Below are 20,652 nucleotides of genomic sequence, written 5' to 3'. Positions count from 1 at the left end.
AAAAAAACATTGTATAAGATGCCAGAATGAAAAATGAATACACAAACCACTTTTTGAGAATGTGTGTGTGGATATATATATATATATATATATATATATATATATATATATATATATATATTATTCCTCTGAATAAAAATGAACAAAATAAAAAAAAATTATTCAGGGAGTAACTGCAACAACAGTAAAACATGAAACTAAAAACAAAACAAACAAAAAGAAATATGGGTCTTTAAACGTAAAAAAAAAAAAAAAAAAAAAAAAGAAAACTGCAAGTGGCATTGGTCAAGGGAGAGTCTTCTTACGGCCACCACCACCACCCATCCTCTCCGGTGCATACTTTAAATATTTGGACATGGTCTCCATACTTTTTGTTTGTGTTGTTTTGAATGTGCTGATGACAGCGTCTAAAGAGGAAAAACAAACCACAGGTTAGATCATCGTCAAAAATGCTGTACAAGACTGTGTTTTATATGCTTATTAAATTCATTGTCTTTTCTAATAAGAAAGAAACTATTTTGCATCTGTTGTCAAGCTTGTTAAACAGGTTACATCTTTTAATGTTTTATTTAGATAGACACAGATGATAGCTAGATAGACAGGCAGACAGACAGACAGACAGCTGCTTTAGCATGTAACTCAATAAAAGCCTTTTGTTTAAGGAGTGCTGATATGTTACTGAGTCAGAATTGTAATTTAGTGGGTGTGTGATTCATAAATATTTTCAAGAAAATAGACGGAAGAGTCTATTCTGAGTTACAAAATGTAATTCAAATCAGGTGTTATAATGCGAGACTCAAATGGGGCCAATGTGATGAAAAGTGACCTCTTAACCTGTGTTACTATTTGTATATTCCCCCACATAAATAGCTATTTTCATTTAATTATTTCAGCTATTTTTACATAGCAAGTTGCCTTTCCCTAAAAATTGTAGCCATGTTTTATCATTTTTATTTATTTATTATTTTATCATGCAAATAACTGGAAATGGAATGGAAGTGAATGGGACAATTTCTTGAAGGGTTTAAGCACAGAAATATGAAGCTTTTTATAAAGGCACTAACATTAATTCTTCATTTTATGGTCGTTTTAGGGTTTTAGTGTTTGCAACGTTGTGTCGTGATGGCAACGAAGTTGTAAAATTAGATAAAACTTTATACAGAAATAGTTAGCAAACGATTATATCACGTTTATGGATTGGCCCCATTCACTCCATTGTGAGTGCCTCACTGTAACCCAGCTTTTTGCCTCTTTTTTTAAAAAAATAAATGAGGAAGTAGTCCAAATTAATTTTTGAGGTAAACAACATTGTGCCACAAATGCTGTCGATTGACCTTAATTTCTATTTAACCCGAAATATTGAAATATTACTATAATCCATATACTATATTTTATGGGGAATATATATATATATATATATATATATATATATATATATATATATATATATGATTGATTCAAAAATACAGGACACGTGTATTTTTATGCTAAAAAATTAAGTTATTCTCTCACAACAGATTTTTTCAAAATTAGCTTCTGCTATGTTGGATGCTGTGCAATTGCCATACACTGCATACACTTACATACAGTGAAATTAATGGAAAAAAATAAATAAAAAAATAAATCTTACTTACCAAAATATTATTTCCAATGTCTGCCTCTGTTGTTTCTAATATTACAAGTACTAATATATTCTGTCACCAGGCATTCCGAGACTCCATTAGCTTTTAACCAATGTAAGAGGCTATTTTGGAGACTATTAATACATACACACATTAATACATAAAAAGTTGTATTACCACTACTTTTTTGTTATTTGAATCACAGATGCTCTGAGATAAATCTGGAATAAATCCCAGCAAACACATGGTCATACATATTCTATGAGTATTTCTGCAGTAAATGCCTGTTTTCTTCCAACTCAAGTCAGCCAGATGTTCTGTGTGCATCCATAGTCAGCCTTCCAGATTTCAAAATCGTCATAATAAAAGCATTTTACATTCTGTTACGTCCCCCATACGTGCACAAATCTTTTTATATACAGATCCACGACAGAGACAGAGACAGAGAGAGAGAGAGAGAGAGAGAGAGAGAGAGAGAGAGAGAGAGATGTATGTGGAAGTATGTGGAAATTGCAGCATGTGATCAACATGTTCTTTTAGACAGTAAAGCCAAACGAACAAGTGCATACGTTTTTTAAAGTCTAAAAAGGACAGTTCAGTTTATTCATTTCTCATTTTATCAAGCACATGACCCTGATGTACCGAATGATCTGTTGTTCTCAGTGCGCGCGCGCGCGCGTGTGTGTGTGTGTTATGAATCACTCCCAGTCACACTCTGTGTTCCTGTCATTCTCCCAGCCATCTGATGGTGGGCAGGCTCACTGGCTCACTCACGGCTGGGCACTCAATTGATGGCAGCTGTCTTGTAGGAAGTGCAGTTGGCTCGGGTTTATCTGTGATCTCTCTCCCTCTCCCTTACATTGCCTTGGCATTGTAACATAGTATGAATACTTAATGCTTCTACTGAGCACTTGATAGGACAGAATTCTGTTTCAGCTTTGATCCAAAAATGCGTAGAATCTTTATAAATCCCTGTGGCTTGCCTGTTTGAACACCACATTGGCACATATGAAGATTCTGACTTGCATAATAAGGCATTTTATAATTGTATTAATTATGAAACACAGTTAGCCTCATAGGTCAAGTCCATATTGTTCCTATAAGCTCATATGTTCGTTTAGGTTTATTAAGAGGCGTGGGCGTCCGCTCTTACGTACATTGAAAAAGAGATAGAATGACATCACTATAAACAGAGGAGCTGCAGGATTTGTCATTGTACAGTAGGGGGCGCTCTTGCACAATCACTGTCCGTCTTGATTCTTGTCAAGCTTTTAAAAGGACTTTGAGCGGCAGTCTGTCGTTCATGACACATCCTGTTTCCTGAAACAAGCCAGTTTTCTCGTGATTTAAGCAGTATTTAAGCCTTAAATCAACAAGGAATCTCAAAAGATTTCTGTTCTGGTAGTTGTATAGCTGTGCTATAATCCTGATATTTATTATAATCTTGGATGCATCTAATAGAAGTGTTCATGAAAATGTTGCCTAAATCTATTTTGTACAATAAGTTTTATAATATATATATACAATTCTTTATCATTTCCTAATTATTTGCATACAAGCTATTATTTAAATAAATGTTTCAGGTTCAATACAAGTTAAGATCAGTTGATGGCATTTGTGGCAAGATCTTGATTACTACCTTTTTTCAAATAAATAAATAAATCTGTCCCTCCTTAATATATATATATATATATATATATATATATATATGATATATATATATATATATATATATATATATATATATATATATGAATGACACAAAAAGATAATTTATATATATTATATATATATATATATATATATATATATATATATATATATATATATATATACAGATTACAGGGTTTACCAGCATTATAATATTGGATATAACTTTACAAAGAAAAGGTTAGTAAGCAATTTTACGACATTAAAATCATTTTAACATGTAGTTTGTATACGTCTTGTGGCTATACTTTTGAAACAGTGTGTATTTTAATGTTAATGGACTGGCCGCAGTCCCATCCATTGAAAGGGCCATATACATTTTTTTATATATATAAATAAACGAGGGATGAGTCGAAATAATGTTTTGTGGTGATCAGTTATGCCACACATGCTGTAGACTGAGCTTAACTTGTATCAAACCCAGAACATTCCTTTAAGCTTTTCATGTAATAATATAGACAATATGATTTTATTAGCCTACTTGAAAGAAAATTGGCCTACTTGTTGACACACCTCAAAAGTACTGACAATTAATATTATTTTGTATTATTTACCATACAGGTTGTAATGTTTCATCCAAACCACCACGATTACCTTTCACCTTTACTCATAATTCTCTTTTTGTGTCATATTTGGTGCCTTTGGAATGTATTCATCACTGTATCTTCTGTTGCAGTTGACGGTATGTGGGCCAAACTCACAGGCTGAATGCAGCCAGATTCGGCACAAAATAATTTTGCTATCTGGGCAGTTGGGTAACTCTCTCAAAATATACCATTTCGGAGGGGTAAAAAGATTGGAAATGGTTCTTATTTTGAAGTACAAGGAAAACATTATTTCCCTTTGTGATTTAATAATTCATTTATCAAATGAATGAATGGTTTAAAATCTTGCACTTGGCACATCCAATGCAATATGTTCCCAAATGAAAACAGTGTTTACTTTCTCCAATGTTTAACTGAGGTCTTATAAAGTGCAATCGGAAATTATGAACCTGTTGAACCCTGTTCTTATAAACCAGGCACTGAATGTGGAGAGCTCATGCAGCAGTAATTGAAATCTTTTGACCCATCTCAGGACCAGAGGACTGAGAAAAGATTTGCTCATTATGTGGAGCATCATAACAAATAAAAATGGCGCTCTCTCTCTCAATTTCCAATCCATTTTCCCCTTGAATAACACTGAACAAGTTCACGCGGATCAATCCTAGCATCGTCCTGACCCTGAACGGGCTTTTTGGAGGACTAATATTTTATTAACTGAATTACTCTTAGAGTAACGGAGTCAGAAAAACCTACTGCATTCTGTAGTTTTATCATGATAAAAGCAGCAAGCGAGTACTGTCGACAACAGCCCCTCTCAAGGCCGAGGCTAGTAATTCAGTGATGGGTTGCCATGGTGGTCGCCATGGAAGCATCCTACACTGTTTGGTGAGAGTTGAAGGTAACACCCACTCTCATTGTTCATCCTTTGCTGGGCTAATGCAAATTCATAGTCACAGCGAAGCCATTACCGGCCACTTTTATTGGTCTGTGTATCCATCAGCTGCACAATACTATTACAAATGCTGCAATTCACCTATCAATGGCCTCTTAATTAAGAGGGACTAGATTAATCAACTCGGCGATTTGATTAATAAATCAACAGGGGTGAATCTAATTAGCATGCTAGCATGATTACATTTTAAATGCGGGTTGTATTACATGCAATGCTAATATGGCTAAGTATGGCTAGCCTAGAACTTGTGTTAAAAAAGACAGGTAACTCAAACAGGTTTTAGTAAGAAAAGGCTTTAATCAGTTTAAAATAAAAATGTTGAGGCTATTGCACATCATGTACCAGACAACACAAAAGCTCAGATTTGCTTCCAGGATTATTGCTTTATCAGAACTGTACAAGGTTTGCATGAATAAAAGATCAACTCAGAGCTCCGGGGCCTTGAAAAAAAATATCACCCTCCTACACAAAAACATTCACCTTAAGTTGGTACACAATACAAAATCAGCCCTGTAGGATCGGGTCCTACAGGGATATATTTGCAACAACACAAATAAAATTAACTCCGCTGAATTTATTTAAACATTTCAGGCCACATTAGGAATGTACAAGCACATTTAGTCTCATACGGGTTAGAGAAAGGATATTCAGAAAATTCAGAATGGCAGGATTGCTTAACCAAAGCCAGTTAATAAGCTGTATTGTTAGAGAATATATTTAGGGGTCCAAAACATGGTTAATAATGAGCGTTAGCCACAAGCTACAATCAGACTCAACTTACCTGTATGCTCTAATGATGCAGGAATCAAACGCATCTGCTTGACCTGACCATTAGCCAAGGGACCTGGTCACTGAGGTAGACTGTGACTTGTTGTCAGAAAGCCGAAGGAACAACAACAAAATCACTAGTCTTCCACAGCGACCCAGACCAGTGCTGAACATCTACTGAAATGGAAGTCAGTATCTGTTGAAATGAAGTTCTTATTATCATTTTATTAGAAGATTTACGTCAATATCCTTGCGAACAGGCTATCTGTAATCTCTTTTTCAATATATATATATATATATATTTCTTTAAGGGACACAAACCACCAGCATGCCCAACACATGATTTATAGGAGATCAGATGAAATTGATTTACTGTCAATGTATTCGGCAATGTCATCGTGAAACCCGAGCCGAAGCTCGCCAGTGAATCCAGCGAAATCCAGACTGATGGGAGCTCATAATGTGGTATTACCTGAAGCGGATCTGCCCTTTCCACTGAGAAGACATCACACTCCCTGCAAAATGTCGCCCATATCTGAAGGCTACTTTGGCAACCTTGGGTCCTTGTGTCCAGTTAGATGAGATTCAAAATGAAAGATGATTCAGCCATCAAGCCCCTAGTTCTAATAAAGGGTCTGCTTGAAGAGTCCTGGAAAGGTGTGAAACACATAAATAATGGAAAACAAGTGGAAAGAAATGCAATATAAAGAATTAAAGTATAATACTCTCTTGGCCATGGAAAGCACAAAGTCTGTGCATGTCTTTATTACATGTAACAAATGTACTATATCAAGCTCCATAACAGTGAGTGTAGCCTCAAAGCGACAATATTTTCATTGAGCGCTGTTTGTCCTGCATTCCCTGAAAGACCATTACTACTGACGCAGTTACCCTTGGGTATAAAAGGTAGCCATAAACGAGAAAGCACTCAGTTAAGCATGCTCATGACTCCCACGTAACGCTCACCATTCGGGAGATATTGAAGTGATCAGCTTTAAATGACAGATCAATGCAAGGAGAGAGAGCGACAGCAAATGATCATGCAGGAAGTGTGCAGCGAGCTGTCCTTTTCTTACAGCTTGCACATTATTTTTCTAAAAACCTCTCCACACATACACACACATCCTAGACCTTTGATAGTGACATTTGAAGAAGGACAGTTGAGTGCATTTATTTCTACCTTTCTTGGAAGACACAGGCGACGAGTCTTTCTAATAACACTCTCTTTCCTTTTCTTTCAGTCTAGAAGATGAAGGGCTCTACCACAAAACAACAACAATAAAATCCAAATTAAAACTCTCCTCGGCCATGGAGCTTTGTCCACAACACATGCATTATAAAAAAACGCTAAATTTTTGCTTATCGGACCTACAAGCTAGTGCCATCTTTGCTCAGCTCAGACAGAAATATGTACAGCAGCACGTTTGTCTCGGACAACACCGTACTCAGTCAAACTCACCTGTATCCGATAACAAAAGCATGACTGACGTGTTTGGGACGACAGGGGACTGACGAAGCTTAGGTTACATCGCCCCATTCATTTTGTATAAGGCCCTGCTTGGGTTAGCACATACAAAGAGAAAGCAACAATTGGGATGCCATTGTGTTGGAGGTGGCATTGAGCGGAGACTGACAAGCGCATTTCTGTAGCCCTCCAAAGGAGAGCTTCATTAAAGACATGGCTACTCTACGCCACCGCCACATACTGAGGTGATGGATTACTTTCAGAGCCCAAGCCAGCACAAGGGAAATTAGCTCGGATCAACTATGGTTTTTCACATTAAAAAAACATATTAGCCATAATAGGCTTCTCAGTTCATATGAATAAAATAGAGCCTTCCTTTTTTCTCGCGTTCTCTCTCATTTTCTTTAAGACGCCGAACCGGTTTCTGCACGCACTTATACATTTACCCAAGATTCCAGAGAAGTGGAAGCAAGTGGGAGAAAGAAAAAAGGTGCGAGTACTGTTCCTATTTATCTCTGGGTCGGGAGTCTAGCTGGAAAATAATGGGCCCCTATGTTGAATAGTAATCCTTTATTAAGGCCAGTTAAATTATGCTCTTCAGTTTAGAATGGGCACCTTTCACTGGGTACAATTAGAAAAATGAAATGCAGCGTGTGGAGAAAAAGAGCTTGGTGTCCAGCCAAGAGGAGCAAGCATTCAATTGAGCTCCTATTATATCTGAATTAAGACTAATGTCCAATTATACTGTCGCCACCATTTGTCTAAAGATGATTCAATGGAGAAAGAAAAATCTTTTTCCTTTGAGTACGTGCATAGATCATAACCTTGGGGGATTCGTCATGCTTGTAAAACTTTATTATGATCATTCTTGGTGGAGGAAAATCAATTGTCTCCATTTTTTGGATTGTTGAGCATGTTATAGTGATCTTCATAGGCTCAGGAACATGGCAGTTTGGACGTCAGATGGATTTATCACATCTCGCTAATGGAGGGACCTGAAATAGCTGGTCAGGCAGATGACGAGATGTTCATTTAATAGTACTTTTTTCCTTTTCAACTCGTGTGGAACGTGTTAGAAAGGTATTGGGGTAAAAACAATTAAAAAATGCATTAGAGCAGCCGATTATGGAGCTACAAAGATAGATGATGTCAGTTAGCTAGAAAAAAATCTTGTCATAAATGTGTTTGAGTCAGGTTCAGATGTTTAAATGAAAATGTTCCCCAGCAGATGTGGAGCATCCATAATGACTAATTGCAAAAAGCTCAATTACCAATCCAACCAATAAAAGTGTGAATGCATCATTTCCATCTAAAGTGATAAACAGTAAATGTGTGTCACTTATGAATTGGTTTTTAAATTTAACAAATTATTCTAATACCATTACTGTACGGTTTACTTGAAAATGCAGAAAAATGGACAAAATACAATGTTTAAACAATAATCTGTTCTCGTTTATCAGTTTAAAAGTGTTAAAAAGGGGCATAAAAAAGATTTAATATGTAAAATTCAGGGTATGCATAGCAATAAAGCACAATATTTGAGTGTCCATGGACTCTTTTAACATGAAGATTTTAGATAAAAATGTATTTGATTGTATGAGAGAAAGTGTATATCTTACGTCCTGCAACTGGTGAACATTTCTTTTAAGTTACAGTGAGGCACTTGCAATGGAAGTGAATGGGGCCAATTTTTGGTGAATTTGAAAAAGGCAGAAAAGTGAAGCTTATCATTTCATAAAAGCACTTACATTCATTCTTGTGTTAAAACTTGTATACTATTACGCTGTAAGGTTGCTTAAATTGTCGTCTTAATGGTCATTTTAGGGTTTATGGCGTTATGTCGTCAAGGTAAGTAAGCGATTTTATCACACTAAAATCATGTTAACACACATACTATGTTTATGCCTTGAGGCTATACTTTTAAAACAGCAAGTATTTTAACGTTTACGGAGTGGCTCCATTGACTTCCATTGTATGTGTCTCACTATAACTTTTTTATTTCTTTTAATTTTTTTTTTATTAATTTTTTTGTGGTAATCAACATTATTCCACAAATGCTTTCGATTCAGCTAACTTGTATTGAACTCGGAATATTATTTTATTAATTAGCTGCCTTCACTATCTCATTTTAAATGGTCATGCGGTGTAAACAATGTTTGTTTTTTGTTTTTTTAAGTAGATATTCCATGTAATCCCTCATTTAATATGAAGTCATAAAAGCTGCATTCATAATAATTATAAAACAATTAGCAAAATGCGGTTTAAAATAGTTTTGTATGGAGTCTAGCATGTTATACAAGTCAACTACCTATATATTGAGTTTCATCTAATCCAACTTCAAACTCTAACCCTGACAGAAAAGTCAGCCATAATATCTTATAAAACAACATCAAATACACTCAAATATCACTGTGACTGGGAAAATATATTGGTTGTTAGCTCGCAAACATTACTGTGTATCAAAGATGCTCCCTGTTTTTTTCCACCCAAAAGCAATCAATGTCTGATATGTTTCTTTAATGCAATAACATCCCAGTAACACTGTCTGTGACCTCACCATGCCCCCCACCCTGACTGTCCACCTCTCCTAATTTGATTTCTTTCACATCCAGTGAACCTGTCCTTTCAGGGTACAAAGCAGGAAGACCTTAAGTGGCTGTTCATTCACCCCTTAAAATTGTTACCTCTCTCGCACTCTCTCTTTGCCGCTCTCTCTCTCTTCTCTCTCTCCCTAGGCACTGTGCTGAGCTTATTAGGTGGATGACTTACAGTGACGGAGGTGACTTCCCACTTCCTACTCGCTCTCTCTATCTTTGAGGAAGAAACACTGCAGAGATGCTTGAAGCCATCTCTCACTGATTTTCTCTGAGTGCTGCTGGGTGGGGTTGAGAGAGCTGGAGAATTGAAAGGCAAACTGTGCCTGTGGTTTCTCAGCACTGTTCAGCTCTTACAAAATCACAATAGATAAGCTCCTAGCAGATACTGAACATACTAAATCAGACGTACAGATTTGCAAGTCACCAGAGTCACCATAACAAATGCTTCTTACATTAATGGTAAAGATAATAAGCCTAAATAATGTTTTTGTTTCAAGCTTGTCTTTATTTATATATTTATACATATGCAACTTTTACAAAATCCCAATTTTTTTTATTTATTTATTTATTTTTGTAGACTTTTGGACCCCACTATATAATAATAATAAAAAATAATAATATATATTTATATATATATATATATATATATATATATATATATATATATATATATATATATATATATATATATATATATATATATTTTATATATATACACACACACACATACACAGCTCTTGAAACAGTTAGGAGACTACTGCAAAATTATCAGTTTCTCTGGATTTACTATTTATAGGTATGTGTTTGGGTATGTGTTTTTTGTTTTAATCTATAAAGTACTGACAAAATTTCTCCCAAATTCCAAATAAACAGTCATTTATAGCATTTATTTGTAGAAAATGACAACTGGTCAAAAAACAAAAAAGATGCAGTGTTTTCAGACCTCGAATAATGCAAAGAAAATAAGTTCATATTCATTTTTAAACAAAACAATACTAATGTTTTAACTTAAGAAGAGTTCAGAAATCAATATTTGGTGGAATAACCCTGATTTTCAATCACTGCTTTAATGCGTCTTGGCATGCTCTTTACCAGTCAACCCCATTGAAAACCACTGGAATGTGATCAAGAGGAAGACGGATGGCCACAAGCCATCAAACAAAGCCGAGCTGCTTGAATTTTTGCGCCAGGAGTGGCATAAAGTCACCCAACAGCAATGTGAAAGACTGGCAGAGAGCATGCCAAGATGCATTAAAGCAGTGATTGAAAATCAGGGTTATTCCACCAAATATTGATTTCTGAACTCTTCCTAACTTATAACTTTAGGATTGTGTTGTTTAAAAACGAATATTAACTTTTATTCTTTGCATTATTCGAGGCCTGAAAACACTGCATCTTTTTTGCTATTTTGACCAGTTGTCATTTTCTACAAATAAATGCTCTAACAGACAATATTTTTATTTGGAATTTGGTAGAAATGTTGTCAGTACTTTATAGAATTAAACTAAATGTTCATTTTACTCAAACACATACCTATAAATAGTAAATCCAGAGAAACTGATACATTTTCAGTGGTCTCTTAATTTTTTTCCAAATTAATCTCAGTAAAATTAAATATGTTTTTTACAATTGAGATCCAAAAGCAGCTGCATTCTGCATTTGAAGCACCCCTCTTTCCCAATATAGCTGTGGTTACATTTCACAAGCAACATCTATTTTGACCACGGCTGTAACAGATGTAACGGTACATAGGGTAATTGTTATTGTTGTAAATATGTTCAGGCCAACGCGTGGTTGTCAGTCAGTGGTGTAATGACCGATTTCTCTGTAATTAACGTGGGTAAGAGCATATGATTTAGGGTAATTGCCTTGACAAGGGGGCTGAGTGAAGCTACACTTAATTACCTGTATATGCTCAAGAGCCCAGTCGAAACGGCCTTTTACTGTTTTTCCCTTTTATTTTACAATGCTGAAATTGGAGAGATGTGAAAGTGGTGAATTTGCTCTGTACCCCCCCAATCTGCCTGTCAGAGTGATGTTGAAAAAATAAACTTTTAGTTGAGGTACAGTAACTGCGAGCGGTATAAGAGCGGACATCTGCCGTTTTTGCATTTGTCTGTCACAATTCTCTTTTATTCAGATGGGAACACATGCAAATTTGCCTTATTCTACTACTCAAGGTTGTTGTCATTTGTGTTAATCACAGGCAGTGTGGAATGGTTTTACACATTTTTTTTAATTCTGTTATCATTTAGTCACCCTTCTATTGTTCCAAACTTTTTCAGTGGAACACAAAAGCAGATGTTAAGCATAGGCAGTATGATACTCTGAGTCACCATTCACTTTCAATGCACCTTTTTTCCAAACAATGAAAGAGAATGGTAACTGAGGTTGCCTAATATAATTTTTTTCCACAGAAGAAAGTAAGTCAAACAGGTTTGGAACACACATGATAAACAGAATTTTCATTTTTGTATGAACTATTCCTTTAAAAACACCTTCATGTAGGTGCTACAAGGTGTTATGTTGTAAAACCTCTGGGAAGCTCAGACTCAGATTCCAGATTTCCTTGACTACGATGAGATTACATGATTGTACATCCATAGCAAACCATCCAAGCCTGTTTTTATAGCTGCAAAAATCAATTCTGCCATTTTGTAAACTGCACAATGTCAATGAAGGCAATGAAGTCATAGCCATTGTGCTCAAATCGAATCTGTCTCTTATAGTCATTGCCATCAATTCAGTTCACTTGAATAGCGGTATGTGTCAGAACAAGCACATCTCTTGTTAATCAAAGGGTAGAGATTTAACACATTTTGGCTTCATTGAGGGAGATTTAATAAAAAGAGGGGTGGTGCAGTTTCCTGATCATGCCATGTCAGTTATCAAACTCTCAGATGGTGAAATAGACGATTGTAACACTGAAGTCTGATTTCAATTCTATACAGAAAGAAAGGATGGTGGAGAAAGCTGCTCTAAATTGTGTGATGGGTTAGAACGAGTGTTAAAAAATGGAGTTGCTGTGTCATGTGACTGCGTGTGTGTGTATGTGTGGGCTCTATTGTGAGTGAACAAACAGAAAGGAGGAAGTGCTGCAGACTCCTACGAGCAGGGTGTTTTCTAGGGTGGACGCAAGGAGTCAGCTATCAGTTGGAGGCCAGTAGATAGTGAGAACGATGTGTGTGTGTGTATGTCTGTGTGAATTTAAGCTTTCTCTGTTAGTCAAGGCCCCTCGCTGGGCCCACCTCTGATGTCGAATCTCAGTCTAACTCTCCTCTCCATCCCACTTTTCCTTTCCGCCCTTTATCGTCCGGCCCCCCACCCCCATCCATCTTTCTGAAGCACAGATAGATCGCTGGGCAGTTTATGGCACCACAGCGGTGAGGTGAAATGCTTTTTGTCCCTCCAGCATGTTTTTGTGTACACTCGTGGTGTGCACCTGTGCTCGGTTCTGAACAAAGGTCCATAGCAACGGGAGGATCACGGCAACTGGATACCACACCTGTTTGATCTCAACCAGGCAACCAGGACGAAAAGGTTTAATGCATTGTTTTAGTAGGTATAGGCTTAGGTAGAATGCACAAGTCAGATTTATGCTGCAGTACAAATCAAAATACGTTTTTTATATTTACAGCCTTTTAATGTAGTTCAAATTTGATTGTTTTCCAGGAAATGTTAGGAAATACATACTTACGTACCACTGGCCGACGTGATCAGCATTTCTCTCCATTGCTTATTTAAGACCTGAAAAGAAACACAAGAATTATCATTGTGGTTACAAAATGCAATACATTTCATGTCTCCGTAGTCTATGTTTATCTGTAATTAAAACCACAACCGCAAAGAAATGTGGTAATAAATCTTCTGAGTTTCTCTCCCGAGACCTGCTGTGATTTGCACAGAATACATGCATCTCCCCCAATGCTGCTGAACCCTGCTGTGCCCAATCTAAGTCCTGCTCACTTCCTGCTTTGTAATTCAATTGCATGGCCTAACAGACACTCTCTTACTGGGAGGAAAGACAAGCTTCTAGGCTGGATACCCCTGGGTTGTGTGTACTAAGCTCTCCGTGGAAGCAAATGACACATTGAACCATAAATAAGTATTCGTTTTGCCTCTGACAGGAAACATTTGCATTCCGAACTAGATGAACAAAAACATGTGAAGTGTTTTGAATTAATGGCTGCAGGTTTTGCTATATGACCAGTAGGGATGTGCACAAGTAATCAACGAATTGAGTACTCGTTCTGCACCAGCTAATCGACTATCAAAAACATTACTCGGAAATCACAAATTAATTTTCCTTTAAGCATTTGCCTGCCATAGGCAATGCTGAATATGCTGCACTTTCCCTCTGAATCTCTTACCAAATCTCACAGTTACAATTGAGACCACTAGGAGGTGTTGTGGATGTCTGTCTTCGAGGTGTTGGATGAGAGAAAGAATTATGATGGTGTCTTTGGCGTGTGTGGTTGCAAGCACAGCCAAGTGTATCAATACTTGTAATATTTTGATTCTCATTATATTATACTGTATTAATATTCGGTTCTTGTTGGAGTCATGCCTACCAACGGATGAGTATCTGCTTTTATGGTGGAAAGAAAATGCAAAGTGGTACAAGAAACTCTGAAACTTATCAGACCAGTATGTGTGTATGTGTATTACATCTCTTAACATGGGCAGAGCGCATTTTATTAAAAAGCCAACATTCACCAGTTGTTTTTCTGAATATGCACATGTGAAATGATAAAAAGGTGATAGCCTTTATGTAGATTCATAATGTATATATGTGTATTACCCTAATGCCGTCAGTATTGGATTCTATGTAAGCTCCGGGTGAGTGCAAATGTTTTTTTACTGTTATTTTTTGTCATTTTTATTCATGCATATTGTTCATTTGTTCAGCAGCATAGAGTGTTTACGTTATCTTATTTTTAAACTGTTCTTGGTAATGGTAAAAACAAAATTTAATTTACTTTGTAACTTACATTCTAATTTACTAATAATCAATTACACATATTTTTGTGGATAAGAGTTGTAGAGAACTACAAAATTACTACAAAATGCCCATCCCTAATCACTAATAACTTATTTGACTATACAGTGCGTGTGTGTGTGTATGTGTGTGTAATATATATTTACATATATATCTAAAAAACCAAGAAGTTTCCAAAAAAAAAAAAAAAAAAAAAAAAGATTTATTTATTTAAATTTCAATTCATTAATTTATTTTACATTATTTACAATGATGCACCAAAGACGTTTTTCCACCACCAGAAGAAGAGTAATCATGGACAGAAAAACCTGTTTATAAGTGAAAATTTTGAGTCAGACAGCATAGGAAAAAGAACCTGGCCTATTTTCCTTTTACAGGAGAAATCGTAATTTGGGGCACAAACAGTTCTGCACTGACTGATGTACCAGCGCCTCTAATGGATGTGGTTTAAGGCCTTACACTTTCCTCTCTGGCCACTTACCAACCCCTCCCATCCCCTCCAGTCCCCCAGTGGACAGCTGGGCCAGATCAAACCCTGCTCCACATCCTTCCTTGTGTGTCACCCCTGCTGCTAGGCTGTCACTGGCATTGCCTGATTGTATTCACACTTCAAACACAGCCACAAATGGCAATTGCTTTTACACAGATTCTATCACATTTTGAAATTTCGGCCTACTCTTGAAAATATGCAGCGTGCACATTTGTGTGGATTCAGGCTTTGCTTCAAAACATATTGTCATTTTCTCAAGGTTAGGGGCCAAAGTGAAAAAGACTGGTAGTGTTTAAAGTCCCTTGAGGTCTTGATAATGCTTCAATAGATTCCACATATTACCAAGGGCTACCCTGTAGACTAATATCACTTGTATCATCTACGATGCACAATCTTTTTAACAAGAGGTGCCTCATAGGTCCCTGAAGCTCAAATCCAATTCAGAGCAACAGTTCAAATGTGCAGTACTGTTATCCTGATACTGTTACCACTGGGGTATCGAGTAAACATGGGCACTCTTAAGATTTATTGGATAACTTTTGTATGCCACTGTAATAGAAGCAGTGGCTAAAAGGCATCTGTTGAAAACGATAAAGACAGCAAGCAGCTTTTGTTTAATGGTTTTGGTGACAAAGTGACTTTATCTTCAACACATTGTATTTTAGTAAGACCTACTAGAATTTTGGTGTAGCCAAGCAGCATCTAATTGCATTAATTGAGCGAACGCGCATACCCACTTGTTTGAACACATGCTGTAAACGTTTCCCTCCCCTTTCTTAGGATGAACAGACCGCGACAAGCACCTAACCATTTGGGCTGCGTGTTTTTTTTTTTTTTTTTTTTTTTTTTCTTCATGTAAATGTGTCATCACGACGCTCACAGACAACCTGTCACCTCCTCCTGCTCGCGCTACTCGTGATCGACAAACTCTGATGCGACGAAACACGTCAATAAAAACAGCGAAGAATTCTCGATAATTTTGCTGTTTGTTCTCTGCTAATTAAGTTTTATGTGGATTTTTTCTCTCTCTCTCATTGTGATAGTATATTAGAATGACAGACGTTTTATTTCGATGCTAGTTTTGATTTATTTTGGAATCAGCTAGCGATAACAATATAGCTATATTGCTAGATAAGTTGATTCATCAAATTAAATTTAATTCGATTAAGCTTTATTGACATGATAAGTTGCAGTACAGCATTACGAACGTTTTGTAGTGATGTATTGATGTATAGCTGTAACAGTCATGACAACAGAACTACAGACACTTTGTACCTACAGATTGTAGCCAAAACTGGTAGCCTACTTATCATTGCACAGAACATAACATATAATTTGCTAATCATTTTTAAACATTTCAGAATATGCACTTGAGCGCGTCAGCATCTAACAGGTGGTTCTGAACATCTGTTCAGTGCTTCAGAGGTTCGTCACTGAACCCCACGCAAGACATTTTTAATTCTGATTAAAAACTAGATTTAACAGCCTACAGTACAGTCTGTTCATATTTTAACCTTCCTCTGATATTTTACAAATTTTTTATTTATTTATTTTTTCTCATTTAATTGTCTATTTTCGCACTTGGACGCAGTGGACGCGTCACTGAATAGCTAATTAATATGATATCCGCATTTCTATAAGCTCTAACATATAATGTGAACTAACTACATAACAAAATACACGACGGAACCGTTGAAGAGCTCACAGTAGTCAATCAAAGGAAAACTTTGGGGGCACAACTGCGATTTGCAAATGGATATTTAAGGGAGGCGTTAACATTATTGTGTCTAGTTCCAAATAATTCATGAATTTGCTACATTGTCCCGGGCAGTTGGAAATGATTGCCATTGACTCGCTCATTCAGGTGCTGTGACATTGGGAGCTGTCCACCGCAGTGGTGCTGAAAATTGATTGAGGCGCATATCCGGTGGAAGCTAATTATTCGCGCTCTTTTCCACGCATATTTCTTTGTGAGTGGGCATTTGGACAAGATTTTTTTTTTTTTTTTTTTTTTTTTACAGGTAATCCACTTCCTTGATTATTTTTTCCAACATGGACAACCACAATATAATCCACACTTTTAGCAGTTTACGCCCACCCCCCCCCAACTGATACAGTATATCCAAATGTTAGGTTATTTTTCTTGTGAAAGATAAAAGTACTTGATTAAGCGAGATTTTTCTTGCATAGGGTAGCCTATTGAATGCATTTTGTGGCGATATACGAAAGACTCATAGCGCACAGACAAGCCCCCCTGGAGATGTGTGAATTCTCATATCCCCCACTGATACAGGCTGAATACCCGAATCCAACCACGAGCTCACCCCGAGGGGTTTGGAGTTTGGCCAAGACAGTATGTCACTTCATTGCATTAAATTGCCATCGGAATACATTTGAGATAAACGTTGAAGTAAGGCCACCAGGACCCCTCTCTTATATGATTAGCCACGCCAGGAAAAATGAGAATGTTGAGGACTGCTCCGATATTGGATTTGCCACGGATAACCATAATAAACAGCTCTTCAAATCTAATTGTAGTCATTCGGTCAGCACACCAGATGGGGAATTATGTATCTTGAAGGGGCGCCTCTTCTATTATCAATGGCACTTTTGCAGAAGCATATTGACTTGGGGGAGAGGGCGATTATTTTGATTGAATCGGAGAGAGAACGGAATTAATAATAATCATTATGAATAATGTCGCTATTCTTGACCCTCAAGCTCTTCGTCGCCAAAAATAGAACAATTCTCAATTTAAAATCCAATTTTAACTAATTTATAAGGGTTGATGGTTTCACAATATACGTTTATCATCGTTTCCTGACGTCATTATTCATGCGAATCCCGACGCAAATTACAACTAGAAAATGATTTCGAGAAAACATGCTGATGCTCTTGTCAATCGGATTACGTCCACTACCTGTTGATCGGCATCATCAACACTCCTCTGTTCGCAACTTTCCCCCCAAAACACAAATTTTATTTTGTGGCACATATGCATGCACAAATGCATTCAGTTCCAATACCACAGTCTCTGTTGTTTATATTGTAGACATTTAATATACAAAATCAAACCATTTAAAGCTCATATTTTATACCTGTGATAAAAAAAAAAAAAAGAATGTTTTCTGGATTTAATTCGTATAGAGAACATATTAAGATCAGTTGTCGCCCAAAACAGTCCACAGCCTTACATTTCTTGGGCGGTTGGATGATTTCAGAAGACATAATTTGCAAAGCTTACATGAACTCTATCCTCTCTTTCCCTGACATTATCTTCCCTACATTTTTTTAAAACCAAATGGGCTGTAACAGAAAGAAGTCCAATGAATGATACCTTACGTCTCTTCGCTGAAGGTGCGGAGATGAACGCTTTGCTGGAGATGACAGCTCGTCGTCTTCTCCCCATGTGCTGTAACAAAAGCATCCTATGCATCCGATGTCTGTCCCTTTAAAGCCTTGCTGCGTCCCTGCAGGTGGCCTGTCAATTTAGTGGATCCCTATGACGTCACGGCATAGCTGAAAACACTGAGAGCCAACTTTCATAATAAAAGTCATTGGAGATTTTTATTTTTTAATATTAAAAAAGTATTATGTCTTATTGGTTCTCTTAAAACAACCAGTTCTTTCTTTATTTAATTGTATGTTTGGTTTTTTTTCGTTTGGTTAGTATGTTGGTACATATACAACTATAAACAGATGACATATAATCATCAGCTACCAGGGAAGACCGAGAAGGTTAAAAACATCCAATTAATGTTTGCAATGTAAAGCGCCCACCCACGCGCGACATGCACGCGGCGTGTCAATTGAAATCGTGCTTTTCTTTGGCATTTGTAGATTTGTCTAGTCAACCAAAATATACCTCAGTGGATGTTCTTGTTGAATAAAACACAGTGGGATATAAAGGCTCTTTCTGTCCGTGCACATTCAATAATTTGCATGTTTGGCATATAATATGTAGCTATTGTAACAACATACATTTACCTGCATTTATATGATGCATGGAAATATATATGATTTAGCCTACCTTTGACATCAGAGTTACACTCTAACTACTATAATGACCCATTATTTCTTGGGTCATAATAGCAGTCTTATAAAAGTCTTAAAATTATATAAGTGCACGATGCACAATGAAATGCTCTGCTCTATTGACGGGACTTGATTAATTTTGGTCAGGTGCACCGCAGCCCTGCGTGAAGCAAATTGGTACCAGCACTGCCTTGGTTTGCCCTGTTCCCTTTACAAGTGTCAGGGGCAGCACAGCTCAGAAGAGAAAGGTGCAAGAAGCACAATAAGCAAAAATAAACTATTGGGTCTTTTTATTTTTATTTATTTTTTTATTTTTTTAAACTAAGTATGGTTTACATACACAGAGCTGAGCATGCATTTGGGTGAGTTCAACAAGGCACATTTATTTAATTCTAAATTTGCCATGTGACTTAAAGGAATATTCCAGGTTCAATACAAGGTAAGCTCAATCAGCAGCATTTGTAGTATTATATTGATTACCACAAAAATTAATTTTGACTTGCCCTCCTTTTCTTAAAAAAAAAATAAATAAAATAAAAAAAATAGCAAAAATCTGGGTTACAATGAGACACTTACAATTAAAACACTCACTATTTCAAAAGCAGGCTATAGCCACAAGACATAAATAATATGCGTCTTATCGTGATTTTTGTGTGATAAAATCGCTTACAAACCTTTCCTGTGTAAAGTTATAGCCAATTTTATAACTTTGATACAACCATGTGTAATGTCAACAAAGCCTAAAACCCTAAGACGGCTGTAAAAACTATTTAAACAACTTTACACCTCAAATAATACAAGATTTTTAACAGAATAATTAATGTCTGCCTTTAAACCCTTCAAAATTGGCCCCATTAACTTTCATTGTAAGTGTCTCACTGTAACCTTGATTTTTGCTTTTTTTTTTTTTTTTTTTTTAAGAAAAGGAGGGACAATTATTTTTTGTGGTTATCAACATTATGCCACAAATGCCGTCGATTGAGCTTAACTTGTATTGAATATTCCTTTAATGAACTGAATGCTATGCAAGTTAATCATCTGCCTCCAAATAGGACACAGTGATTGCAACAGATTCCATATACTGTCCCTTTTTGCTTGTTTGAATAAGTAGATGCGCTACACACTGTCAAAACATTAAACAGAAGCGACGAAATGAACCGGTGACCAATAATACTGCATCACTGAATGTAATGTGTTTTTTATTTATTAATTAATGTTTCTTTTTGGTTAGCATCATATTACGCTTCCTTCACAAACTATTTTGTATTACATGCACTTTTACGCACAGGTTGAGATGATTTTAGAAGGATGCAAGTGGGCAGGGCTTATGACAAATCAATAATTCATTTTAAAGCTGGTTTATTGTTTAACTATCTTTCCAGGCCACATGTTCAATACTATCAGTATTCAAATAAATGAAAACACAAAACCTGATCAGACTCTTCCAAAGTGCACAGGAAAGGCTGAGC

The sequence above is a fragment of the Myxocyprinus asiaticus genome, chromosome 46 (genome assembly GCF_019703515.2).
Source record: "Myxocyprinus asiaticus isolate MX2 ecotype Aquarium Trade chromosome 46, UBuf_Myxa_2, whole genome shotgun sequence".
NCBI classification, from domain to species: Eukaryota; Metazoa; Chordata; class Actinopteri; order Cypriniformes; family Catostomidae; genus Myxocyprinus; species Myxocyprinus asiaticus.
Note: the sequence above shows the minus strand (reverse complement) of the source record.